Source organism: Musca domestica, unplaced genomic scaffold, assembly GCF_030504385.1.
Source record: "Musca domestica strain aabys unplaced genomic scaffold, Musca_domestica.polishedcontigs.V.1.1 5, whole genome shotgun sequence".
Classification (NCBI taxonomy): domain Eukaryota; kingdom Metazoa; phylum Arthropoda; class Insecta; order Diptera; family Muscidae; genus Musca; species Musca domestica.
The window spans coordinates 12,019,019-12,030,821 of record NW_026712346.1 but is presented as its reverse complement, the minus strand read 5'-3'; positions in this window follow the sequence as shown (position 1 = coordinate 12,030,821).

Genomic DNA, 11,803 nt, shown 5'->3' with positions numbered 1-11,803 from the left:
GCCAGATCATTTTGCAACAACAAAATATTATGGTATCCCGAACAAACAAGACAACACTGTTTTTTTTTTTATTTAACTGCATTATGCATACGGTCTTACTGGTATATGAAGTATAAAGTAAAAACACACTTGAATTCAGATACTTTTATATAAAAATGTCTGTATATGCCATAGGTTTTAATACCCAGATGAAAATTTCAGCTCAATTATTAGTGTAGTAAAGGGTCAGCAACATATTCCAAATATGACAAAAAATTGCCTGTGGAGGTCCACGTCTTCGTATAACCCCCTATATTCGGTATTTTGATGATTCTAGCTACATTATTCACATTATATATATATATATATGCACACTGAAAGAAAAATGCTTCGTTGTATCAATAAACCGGGTTCGTTGATTTTTTTGGTGAATGAAAAGCTACATTAATATAATAAATTTTTTGTTCATGCAATGAAAACTTACGTTGCTTTTAAATTCAATGATTTTTGGTTTCGTTGAATATATGAAACGAATTTCACTAATGTTACGAAACTACTTGTTTTTACAAAATTCAGTAAAAAAAGTGAATATAGAAATGATACATAATAGCGCTGTCTTATACAAAAAAATACGTCATCAAAGTATTTACATTTAGTGGGAAAATTGTGATATTTTAATTTGTGCTCCAATTTAATGAAGCAGTTTCATGAAATGGATGAAACGTTGCGTTATGGAGTTCGTTCTTAGACCAAACAAATGATACATGGACAATTTCATATCAATTGAACAATAAAGGCGATCTGCATTTTGTACATAAAATTAAATGGGCAGACGGTCAGACTTACTGACATGCATAAACCGACTCAGAACGTTATTTTATAAAGATCATCCAAAAAATAGGGTTTATCTCGCGTATTTCTACCTGATACAAACAAATGCACAACGACAAATTACCCCCTACTACAGTGTGGTGTAGGTATTAAGAAGTAAAAAACAGCAAAGTTCGGCCGGATCGAAATTTTAATACCCTCCACCATTTTCATTTCACTGAATCAAGGAAGAATTTTCATTATATTAATTAACAATTTCGTTAATTTTACAATGAAACTTTTTCCATTTATTCAATGAACCTCTACGTTGGTTCAAAATCAATAACAAATTTCATTGACGGAACGTAGGATTTCATTTATGGTATAAAGCTTTTTCTTTCAGTGCAGGTCCACTTCTTCGTATAGTCCCCATATAACAGTTTTAATTAAGTGGTAGTGTTCGGATTTTTTTTTTTTTTTTTTGAAATTTTTCATGTTCCTTCGAAATGGTGGAGGTCATTTTTTACATGTTCGAATAATTATTTTGGACTGAAATTAATTTTCCTAAAAATCATGTCTAATAGTACTTTGAGATAATCAGTATTGACTAAAGTACAAATTTATAAAAAGACAAATCAAGTAGAATTTGTCCAATATTCATATATTTCTTTCAGGTGAAATAATGGCTAAAACAACATCTTCTCAGAACAAACAAAATTGAAATTCAATACGTTTCACTTTTAGCAGGTTCATATTGAACTTGGACCGTCCTCTATTTGTTGTTCAAATCTTACATAAAGTGGATTTTTTTCGTAATCGTTTTAACAAATGATTTATAACCTCGAAAATGCTTTTGAGGCCTTCAAAATACCTCAAATGAGCAGTTTATATGGGAAATCAGTATTAAAGGGCTACTGAAATCATAAAATGCCACATTGGAACACATTTAGTCGACAAATGTTAGGAGATAATCCTAAGAATAATCAGGCATGTCACAGAAGTTTTACGAAATCGATTTATTTCACCTTTTCGAAATCGTTACGATTTGCTTTTGCTTCTTCAGCACTCGTACGTTTTGACTAATCCGCAAAAAAATCATTTCATATTTTTGAAATAAAAATATGGTAACTCCATGAAAAAGAAATCGTAAACAAATTATTGACAATTAAAAAAGAAGTTTAAATTGTTTTTTATAATATAAACACCAAAAGTAAAAATGCCAGGGGCTTCAATACTTACTGTAATGGATGAAGAAATAAATCAGCGTTCTACTGAAAAAATTCGTCGCCGGACATTGAGGAACGCATCAGATCCTTTATCTCACTCAAATGCAGAGTAAGGATCCACCAGCAATGACTTATTTTCAAATTTATTTTAATAATAATTTATTTCTACAGATTTATAACTTATTATCTGCTAAATAAAGAAGCTTTTGTTTTAGTTTTGGAAAAATTTTCTCCCCACCTCAAACGTTCCAATATACCGGCTATTATCCAGCTTGCAACAACGATTAGGTTTTTGGCTACGGGTGCATTTCAAGGAGTTATAGGTAGAGATGTGGAGCTAAGCCTTGGGAGAAGTACAGTTTCTACAATTATGTGGAGAGTTATTAATGCAATTGAAGCTGAAATTTGTCCACATTGGATCAAATTAAGAATGTCTTCCGAAGAAAAAAGAAAGTCGAAATTGTACTTTTTTGAAAATTATGAAATTCCAGGAATTGTAGGATGCATTGACGGAACTCACGTTAGAATGGTTAAACCTTCCGAAGACGAATCCCTTTTTTATAAGGGACATTTAGCATGAATGCAATGATTGTAAGTAAACCAACACCATTTTCATTGTATAATTTTTATTATACCTATACTTTAAAAATTGTTCTTTATTTTTCAGATATGCGATTACAAAATGAAAATAAGAGCCGTAGATGCTTGCAGGCCCGGTTCTTGCCATGATGCCTTTATTTTTTTTTAATCAATATGAAGATGGTGACAGAAATTCTTGGTTATTGGGGGATTCTGGTTATGGATTGGAACCATTCCTAATGACCCCATATAGGGATGTTAGTGTAGGAACAAAGGAGCACAAATTTAACAAAAAACAAACACAAATTTAACAAAAACAATTGGTGTACCTTAAAGCCGTTTTAGGTGTTTGCAAGGAATTCTTGTTTATACACCAAAGAAAACAATAAAAATTATAAATGTTAGCTGTGCTTTACATAACATTTGTAGGGAATATAACATAGAAATCGATGAAGACGAGATACCTGTTACAAATGAGGAAAATTCTGAAAACGACCAAAATATTGTGGATATCTACCCTGAAATAAATATGTACAACGTAGCCAAACGTATTAGAAATAATATTGCTAGTCAAATGAACTAATACATTTTTTATTTCAATTCATTTAAATAATAAAAAAAAAAAAAACATTTTATAAAACGAAAAACAGATTGTTTTTAGTCCATTGTGTAAAATAATGTAAAGTTAAGAACGAGTCGTATTTGCTTTTTCCTGTTCTACAGCATATTTAAGAGTTTCAAGTTCAACTATTTTGAGTTTCATTTCGTTCCGTTCACGCATTCTCTTTTGTATTTCAATATTGTGTAACTGCTCTTCCACATACTTTTTTTCCAGGATGTTACAAAGTCTGTCCAACTTTTCAGTTTGTTTTTTCATTTCCTTACTGTTATCTTCTAGAATTTTACAAATTTTTTCCAAGTTTTGTAAATGAGAATTTTCCTCAACTAAAAGCGCATTTAGATCTTGCTTTGAGGGAGTTCTTGCCCGGGGTCTTTTTACTGCAGGCGTGGGTTTTGCTTTTGTTAGGCTGCCCGACACTTGTCTTATTGGTGTAGATGGCGGAGAACACGATAAGCTTTTATTTCTAAGTCGTTTTTGAATAGGTGTTCGCGAACGGTTTTCTTCCAATGTTGGTGTTCTTGGATCAATTGCCAATGCCAAATATGTGCTAAGTCTGAAAGACGCATATTATATTTGGTGAGGTCTGTCGTAATTGCAAATGGAGGACGGAGAGGCTCACGTACAAAAATTAATCGACAAAGATTTGTACTCTTTAACATACTTAATAGGGTCGCCTTTCTATATAAATAAATAAGTTGAAGCGAATACAACAATAAAACACAAAACAAGGAAAAAAGCAAAAAGCATGAACAACGCCAGATTTGTAGAGTCAGCATTTTTTGAAATTTTTAATCACATTCGAGCCTTTTTGGTCCTTTTGCGCGATTAAAAAGCTGGAATATGAGCGCATTTTCTGATCATAAAAGACCCATTTGTCGGGAGAAAAACGTGACCTACCACGACTCTTCTAAATAAATCACATAAGGGTCTTCCCTAGATTAGTTAAGAGTCTTTTTCGACCATTTTCTGATTGTTCTTTTTCGAGTCGTTTTCTAATCATTTATTGCACTAAAACGCTTAATTTGAGAATCTTTTTCGAGTCTTTTTTAAGTCATTTTTTGATCATTTATGAGTCTTAAGTGAGTAATTTATTAGTCTTTTAAGTGTCATATATCACTCAGACTTTTATGAGTCCCCTTTGTCTTAAATTCGAGTCATTTATGAGTCTTATATGAGTGTTTACGATTCTACGAATCACGTAAAAAAATAATTTAATTATATATGTTCATATAATTTTTTTTTAAATAAAATAATAATTCAGATTTTATGATTATAATGTGTAATGTAATATCAATAAATGCGATTGTAAAAGACATAATAAAAAATTAAAAAAGAAAATGAATAAAATGAAATATCAAAAAATAAAAAATCATGAACTGCAATCGGGCCGTTTTCTATTTGTAACGCTGTCTCTAGCGTGAACAAAATGTTTTTGTAGGATTGTGTTCATATCCTTGTCGTTGCTCGAATATTTGAGATGACACATATCTGAAATAAAATATGTACAAGTCTGTCCATTTTACTAATTCTTTATGTACGTGTTAAAAAGACAAACTTACTTTTGATTAAAGTAACAAAATAACACTTTCCTGCACTCAGATTTACCCTGTCCCCTTCCAGTTGTATTGGCAGGCTAATTTATCTGAAAAAACATTTCGGTTTTTGCAATAAACTCTTTCTGGAAATAGATTATAAAAAAATATATAAGTATTATTAGTTTATAAAGTAGTGAATTAATCAATCAAATACCCAATTTTCTATACTTACAAATCAAGTTCTGTCTCATTTTGCTTCAGCAATTCAGGTTTCTGGACATTTTCTTCATTTTTCTCATATGTAGTTTTATCTTTTTTTTTTGCAAAATTAAATGTTCTGTCTCTTTTTTGCCATCGTTTTTATTTTAGCCTTTTCTATTTTTGTAATTTAACTTGCTGACATTTTCTTTATGAAAATTAATAAATAAACATAGAGATAAAGGTACACTTTTTCATATTTTTTTTTTACTTTTCAATATTATACACTTTTGCTGTTGACGCCTCCATGCACTTTTTATAAATGAACAGTAATTCAACTTTTTATTAGTCAGTCCAGAAAAAAATGACCCTTGCATAACAAAACAAGCAACATTTATGCACTTATCTGTGCAAAATATTATCAAAAAATACATAATTTTGATCACTTTTCTTGAACTTGACCTGCTTGCAGACAAAAGACTGATCTGAGCAAAATGTTAGCTTACTATCTTAAATCGTTTGGACTCTAGCGTCACTACAACAGTCGGACAGGGCTTAACATTTTACGATGATCAAGATTATATATGCTTTGTTATGTCTAAAATTATTAAAATGACGAACTTAATATACCCTCCATACTATTTTTTGGGGAGGGTATAAAAATTGTATAGTTTATAACTTCGTGTGAGCGGTAAGTTATTCGTTTCATTTGTTTTCGATCGATGGGTAGGGGTGTTGAATTCGAATCGTTAATTTGTGCAGAGGTTCGTTCAGAGTTTGGAACAAATGATAACGTGGGTATAGAGTGTGTGTATTCCAACCTCGACACACATGATCAAAATAATATTGAATGAAATTGTGTCTACGTTTACTCATATTCGCCCAAAATGGGTGCGATGTTCCGAATTATGACATTGTTTGGCGATTAATGGACTCTTAATTGTTATGGATACGTTCAGAAGGTATTAAATTTACATTACTTGCAGCATTCATTCTTTCACATGTGTGATTGAAAATTCAAATAATAATACTGAATTGCTATTCGGGCACAGACATCAGTCTCTCATTGGGCAACTACACATAATGTCACTATTTTTAATTTGCACTTTTGAGAAAAATGTTGAAAATATTGACACTAACGCCTCATGGTTACTTTATTAACTTTTATTTAGTAAAAGCATAGACAAATTAGGTATAGACTAAAAAGTTGTCTCATCTGTTATCTCTGAAAAAAGTGCTCCAATAGATGTCGTTCATGCTGTGAGAGAGGTTCAGTAGACTCACTCAATTCTCTCAAAATACAAAATATTAAATATTTTTATGATTTCTTATTATTTATCAATTAAAAACGAAACATCGGCTTTGTTTACTTTTACATTATCCAAATATGTCGTGAAATATAAAAATATAGAACTTAAATAGCAGAAAAATGAATAAATTATTTTCGAAGTCGAGTGACTTCACTAGCCCTGAGTGACTTGACTGGCCCAAGATCAACAATAGTGACATCTGCCGGAAGGGAAAATTTTAAAACTTTTTAGTCTATACCTTTATTTGTCTATGGTAAAAGTAACAAATATCTATATGTTTAAAATAAATAATTGTTTGTATAACCTTATCGATTTGGTTTTTAATAAGTAATCACAATAAAAGCATACAACGTCTATACACATTGTTCTTCCTTCTCACTACATAAAAAATAGTTGAAAATATGCTGGTAGCTTTGCAATATTTGGATATGATGAAAGACAAGACGAGAGTGTGATTCTCATTTACTTGAGAATGCTCTACAAAGCTCAAAAAGCCAGTGCACTCCCTTCACTTGGATGAAATCATGATATTAGTAGTGATCAGCAAATATTGCAAATCTGTCATTTTCTGTCATTTTCGTTTTTAAAAACATTACGCCCTGCAATACAGAGTAATATGGAGTTAAGCAGACGGGAGAAGACTTCAGACTTAAGCAATAAACTAAATAATAATTATATTTTTCAAAAAATTATAATTATATTTTTCATTTACTATACAGGTTTCTGGTTTCTTATTAATAAATTTAAATGTAAATAAAGCAAGTTATAAAGTATTAGTCGGGTTTGCCGACATATGTATACTCTCAGCCTATGTTCGAGTATTTAAATATATTTTGACTTGTGTTATGATTAATATGATATAAATATGGCCAGCTATGAACTATATCGACATCTTCCTTCACTTTATATGAGATATGTGATAATTTTTTGAAAATGTTAATATGTGCGTGAGGTACCAGATATAGTCTACCAAGTATTCCATTTTTATACTTCATCTAATTCAGATAAAAGTATTGATATGGGCAAAATTACAATAATCTCGATAATTTACATTTTCATATCAGGCTACTGGTTGGGAGAAATATTTAGACATAGCAAGTTGTAAAGAATCGCTGACTTCTTACGCAAGTTATGCCAGATAAAAGTTTTGAAAATTGTGACACTTCACAACAGTTATTGTGTGCTTGGATGTGTGAAATTTTAAGAGATTTGGATGCTTACTTCCTATTCTTCCTTAGCGTTTTGTTTTTCGAACAGATCTTGTGTTGAGGGAAATATTAAGATGTGCCAAGTCTGAATGTAATCGGATGTTAATTTAGCGTTTTATGAGTGGAGTGGACCGATATATTCCATCTTAACGCCAGATCTTGGATTTATAAAAATATTGGAATGTGTGAAATTTGAAGACAATCGGACTCTTACAACACATTTTATAAGAATTATAATTATTCAAAATTTTTACCCTTTGTGGGGGGAGGTACTTGATGGAGTGGACAGGTATTCTTCATTTTTGCACTTCACCTACGACCGATGCAAATATTAGGATTTTAATTAGGATTTGAAGACAATCGGACTCTTACAACACATTCTATAAGAGTTGTAATTATTCAACATTTTGACGCTTTGTGGGGGAGGTACTTAATTAAGTGGACCTATAATGTCCATTTTCGCACCTGACCTAGCACTGACGCAAATATTAGGATTTGCAAAGATGGAGCAACATCGGATTGTTGTTTCTCTTTCTGTGCAGAAAATATATATTTTTCCTTTTTAGGACATTTGGAGTCGATCTAGCGATGTCCGTCCGTCTGTATGTCTGGCTGGCTGGTGCGCACGATAACTCTCGAAGGGCGTATCCGATTTGATCCAAAGTTGGTACATCGTAATATTATTGTCAAACTTAGATCGAGTTCGGAGGTGGACAATATCGGTCCACTCTTTCTGGTACCTCCCACACAAAATGTCAAAATTTTCAAAGAAAATAATTTATTGCGGAGAGAGAAAAACGATAATCCGATTTTGCTCCAACTTTGCAAATCCTAGTATTTGCGTCAGTGCTAGGCTAAATTTAGACCCTTTGTGAGGGAAGCACTTGATGGAGTGGACCAATATTACCCAATTTTTCACCTAACCGAGACTGAGGCAAATATTAGGAAATGGATAATATTGGTCCACTCCATCAAGTGCTTCCCCCACAAAGGGTCAAAATTTTCAATAATTATAACTCTTATAAAACGTGATGTAAGGGTCCGATTCTCTTAAAATTTCACACATCCCAATATTTTTATAAACTCAAGATCTGGTGCTAAGATGGAATATATCGGTCCACTCCTTCTGGTACCTCCCCCACAAAAGGTCGAAATTTTGAATATTCATTGAGCTCATAAAACGCGAAGTTAATATCTGATTCCATTTAGCCTTGGCGCATATAAATATTCCTATCAACATAGGATCTTTTATAAAAACGGTAGAGATCGGACCATTTCTTCTGGTACCTTCCCCACAAAGGATCAAAGTTTTGAATAAGCAAAACGTTTATAAAATCCGAAATAAGCATCAGATTCTCTTTATATTTCACATATCCCCTTATTTTCACAAACAAAAGATCTATTGTGAAGATAGGATATATCGGTCCACTCCTTCTGTTACCTCCCCCACAAATGCTGAAAAATTTAAATATCCATGAAATTCATTAAAAGCGAAGTTAACATCCGATTCCATTCAAGACTTGATATATCTCAATATTTCCATCAAAACAATATCTGTTATAAAGATGGTAGAGATCGGACTATTTCTTTTGCTACCTGCCCATAGGGTTCAAGATTTTGAAAAACAAAACGATCAAAGAAAGCAAGATAAGCATTCAACTCTCCTCAAATTTCACAAATACAAATATTTTTGCTAACATCAGATCTGTTGTGAAGATGATATATATCTGCGAACCCCTTCTGGAACCACACACACAAAGAGTCACGATCTTCAATACTTTTATTTGTCATAACTTGCGAAACAAGTCAGCGATTCTTTGCAACATGCTATATCTAAATATATCTCTATTTGCCAGAAGACTGAGATGAATATGAAATTTATGATTTTCCATAAATTGGATATAAATATTCTATTTTCTTGTAATATTGTCCATACCAATATTTTTATATGTATTAGTGAAGCATGAAAATGGATTACTTCGGTCGACTATATCTGGTAACTCACGCACATGTTAACATTTTCTAAAAATTATCATATATGCCATGTAAAGTGAATGAAGTTTCCAATATAGTCCAAACCTGAATCGTCGCAATATTTATATCATTTTTATTTAGGTCCGATACGAAATGGCCAATATTGGCACATTTCTTCGGAACCTACTTCATAAGAGTTTAAACATTTGAATAATCATAAAAAAATTCAAAATATTTTTAAATAATGGTACATTGGCTGAGGGTATATATCTGTCGACAAAACCGACAGATTCTTTTTAACTTATTTTTAAAGAACTTCACTCAATTATCATCACGTAATTTTCACTTATCTTTTATTATGGATATGCTCTTTTAAAGAGCACATGTGCTGTTTTACAAAATGTGCTCTTAAAACATAGATGGACAAAATAATGAAAGAGATACTCTTAAGAGAACTTTGAAATAACTTTTCTGCGTTGAATTTTAACCAGCGTTCGAAAATAAACAGTACACAAACATAGTGTACTGTACCGGTACAGTCTCACTAAAAAAATTTGAGCGGTAGTGTACCGGTACACTAAAAAGGATTTTAGTGATACTGTACCGGAGCACAACGATGATCGTAGTGTACCGCAATCGGAGCGCTTAAAAATCGTTGTGTTCCGCAATCGGAGCATTAAAAAATCGCAGTGTACCACATTAAAAAGGCTAAATCATAAAACTAATTTTGTAACACTCAGCCATACTTTGTAAAATATTTAGTTTTTAACCCCAACATTCATTGATTTTTTCGGTACCACAATATGACATTATTTGCATAATAACCCATTACAACGCAATCACTAACATACCCTTTTTCGTGGAAAATTAAAAAAATCAATTTTCAATGGCTAAATACAAAATATTATCACTTCAGATTTGGTCCTTTCTTATTATTTCTACCTATTCCCATATTTTTCTACTTTCTTCAATTTCGCAACCAATCTAAACATACATGACAAATAAAATGAATTTAGCTTTTATTTTAATAATATTGAATTGTATTAGTAATTTTTGAGCTATCGAAAACATCAAACATCTAATTTTTTGAGAAATCGTAAACAACACATATGTAGTACACTACCGGTACATTATTTTTGAAGTGCTCCGACTACGGAACACTACGATATTGTAGTGCTAAGACTACGGTACACTACGTTTTTTAGTGCTCAGACTGCGGTGCAGTACGATTCTCGTTGTGCTCCTGTACAGTATCACTAAAATATTTTTAAGGGTTGTACTCCGATACGGTACGTTATCTTAGTGTACCATACTGTTTATTTTCGAACGCTTATTAAATGAATTAAAACAGCGTTTGAAAATAAACAGTATGATACTGTACCGTATTATTCTGGAGTATATATATTCCAAAATAATACGGTACATATAAAAAATCAATTGTTGTTCGTTGGTAATGGAATCAGATGAAAACGGCTGGATCGATTTGCATAATTTTTTGTACAAACGTTCATCATACCCCGAGTTAGGTTTTTAAAGAAAAAAATATTGACGACGTCTACTTTTACGCTCACTATCTTGATTTATCTAAAATCTTTATATTTGCCAGATAATGAAGATATCGGTTTGAAAATTATTACACGAGATACTGCTGCCTTCCCTCCAACCCTAGGGATTTATTTGGGGGCTGAGGAACTGACCACGCTAACTTCTAATCTATCTATATATATAAAAGAAAGTTGTGTTAGTTACTACGCTTATAACTCAAGAACCGCTGATCTGATTTTTACGATTCACACAAATTCGGAATTGTCTCTTGGCAGAAATAGATAAAATCCAAAAAAAAAGAAAAATTGCGTAAAAATGTGAAATTCGAAAATTTTCATTTTGACTTTGTACAATAGTAATGTTTTATTTTGCAAATTTTTTTGACTTACTATTTTGGAATGTACATTTGTAGTGTTTTTTTTTTAATTCTAATATGGTGTGTAGTCTTTTTTGGTAGTATAAAACGACGACAATTATGGAGTGGCGGACCTAAATAGATGATGTCAAAATAATTTAACGTGGTCAAACCAAAGTTAAAAAATAATTAATTTTGCAAAACCTCTAAAATCGGGAAAAATAGAAAACATTTTTTTTCAATGGAATCAAATTTCAAAATTATAGTAAGGACCAAACATTGTAGGGACCTTTAAACATTCGCTGTAAAAAACCAGCGAACAAGTTGAAGATTTTTTTTTTTTCAATTTGTTTATTATTAGTTACTATGCTTATAACTCAAGAACGTTTGACGGATTTTAACAATTCATACATCTTCGGAATGGAATCTTAGCAAAAAAATTGCGTAAAATATTCCAATAAA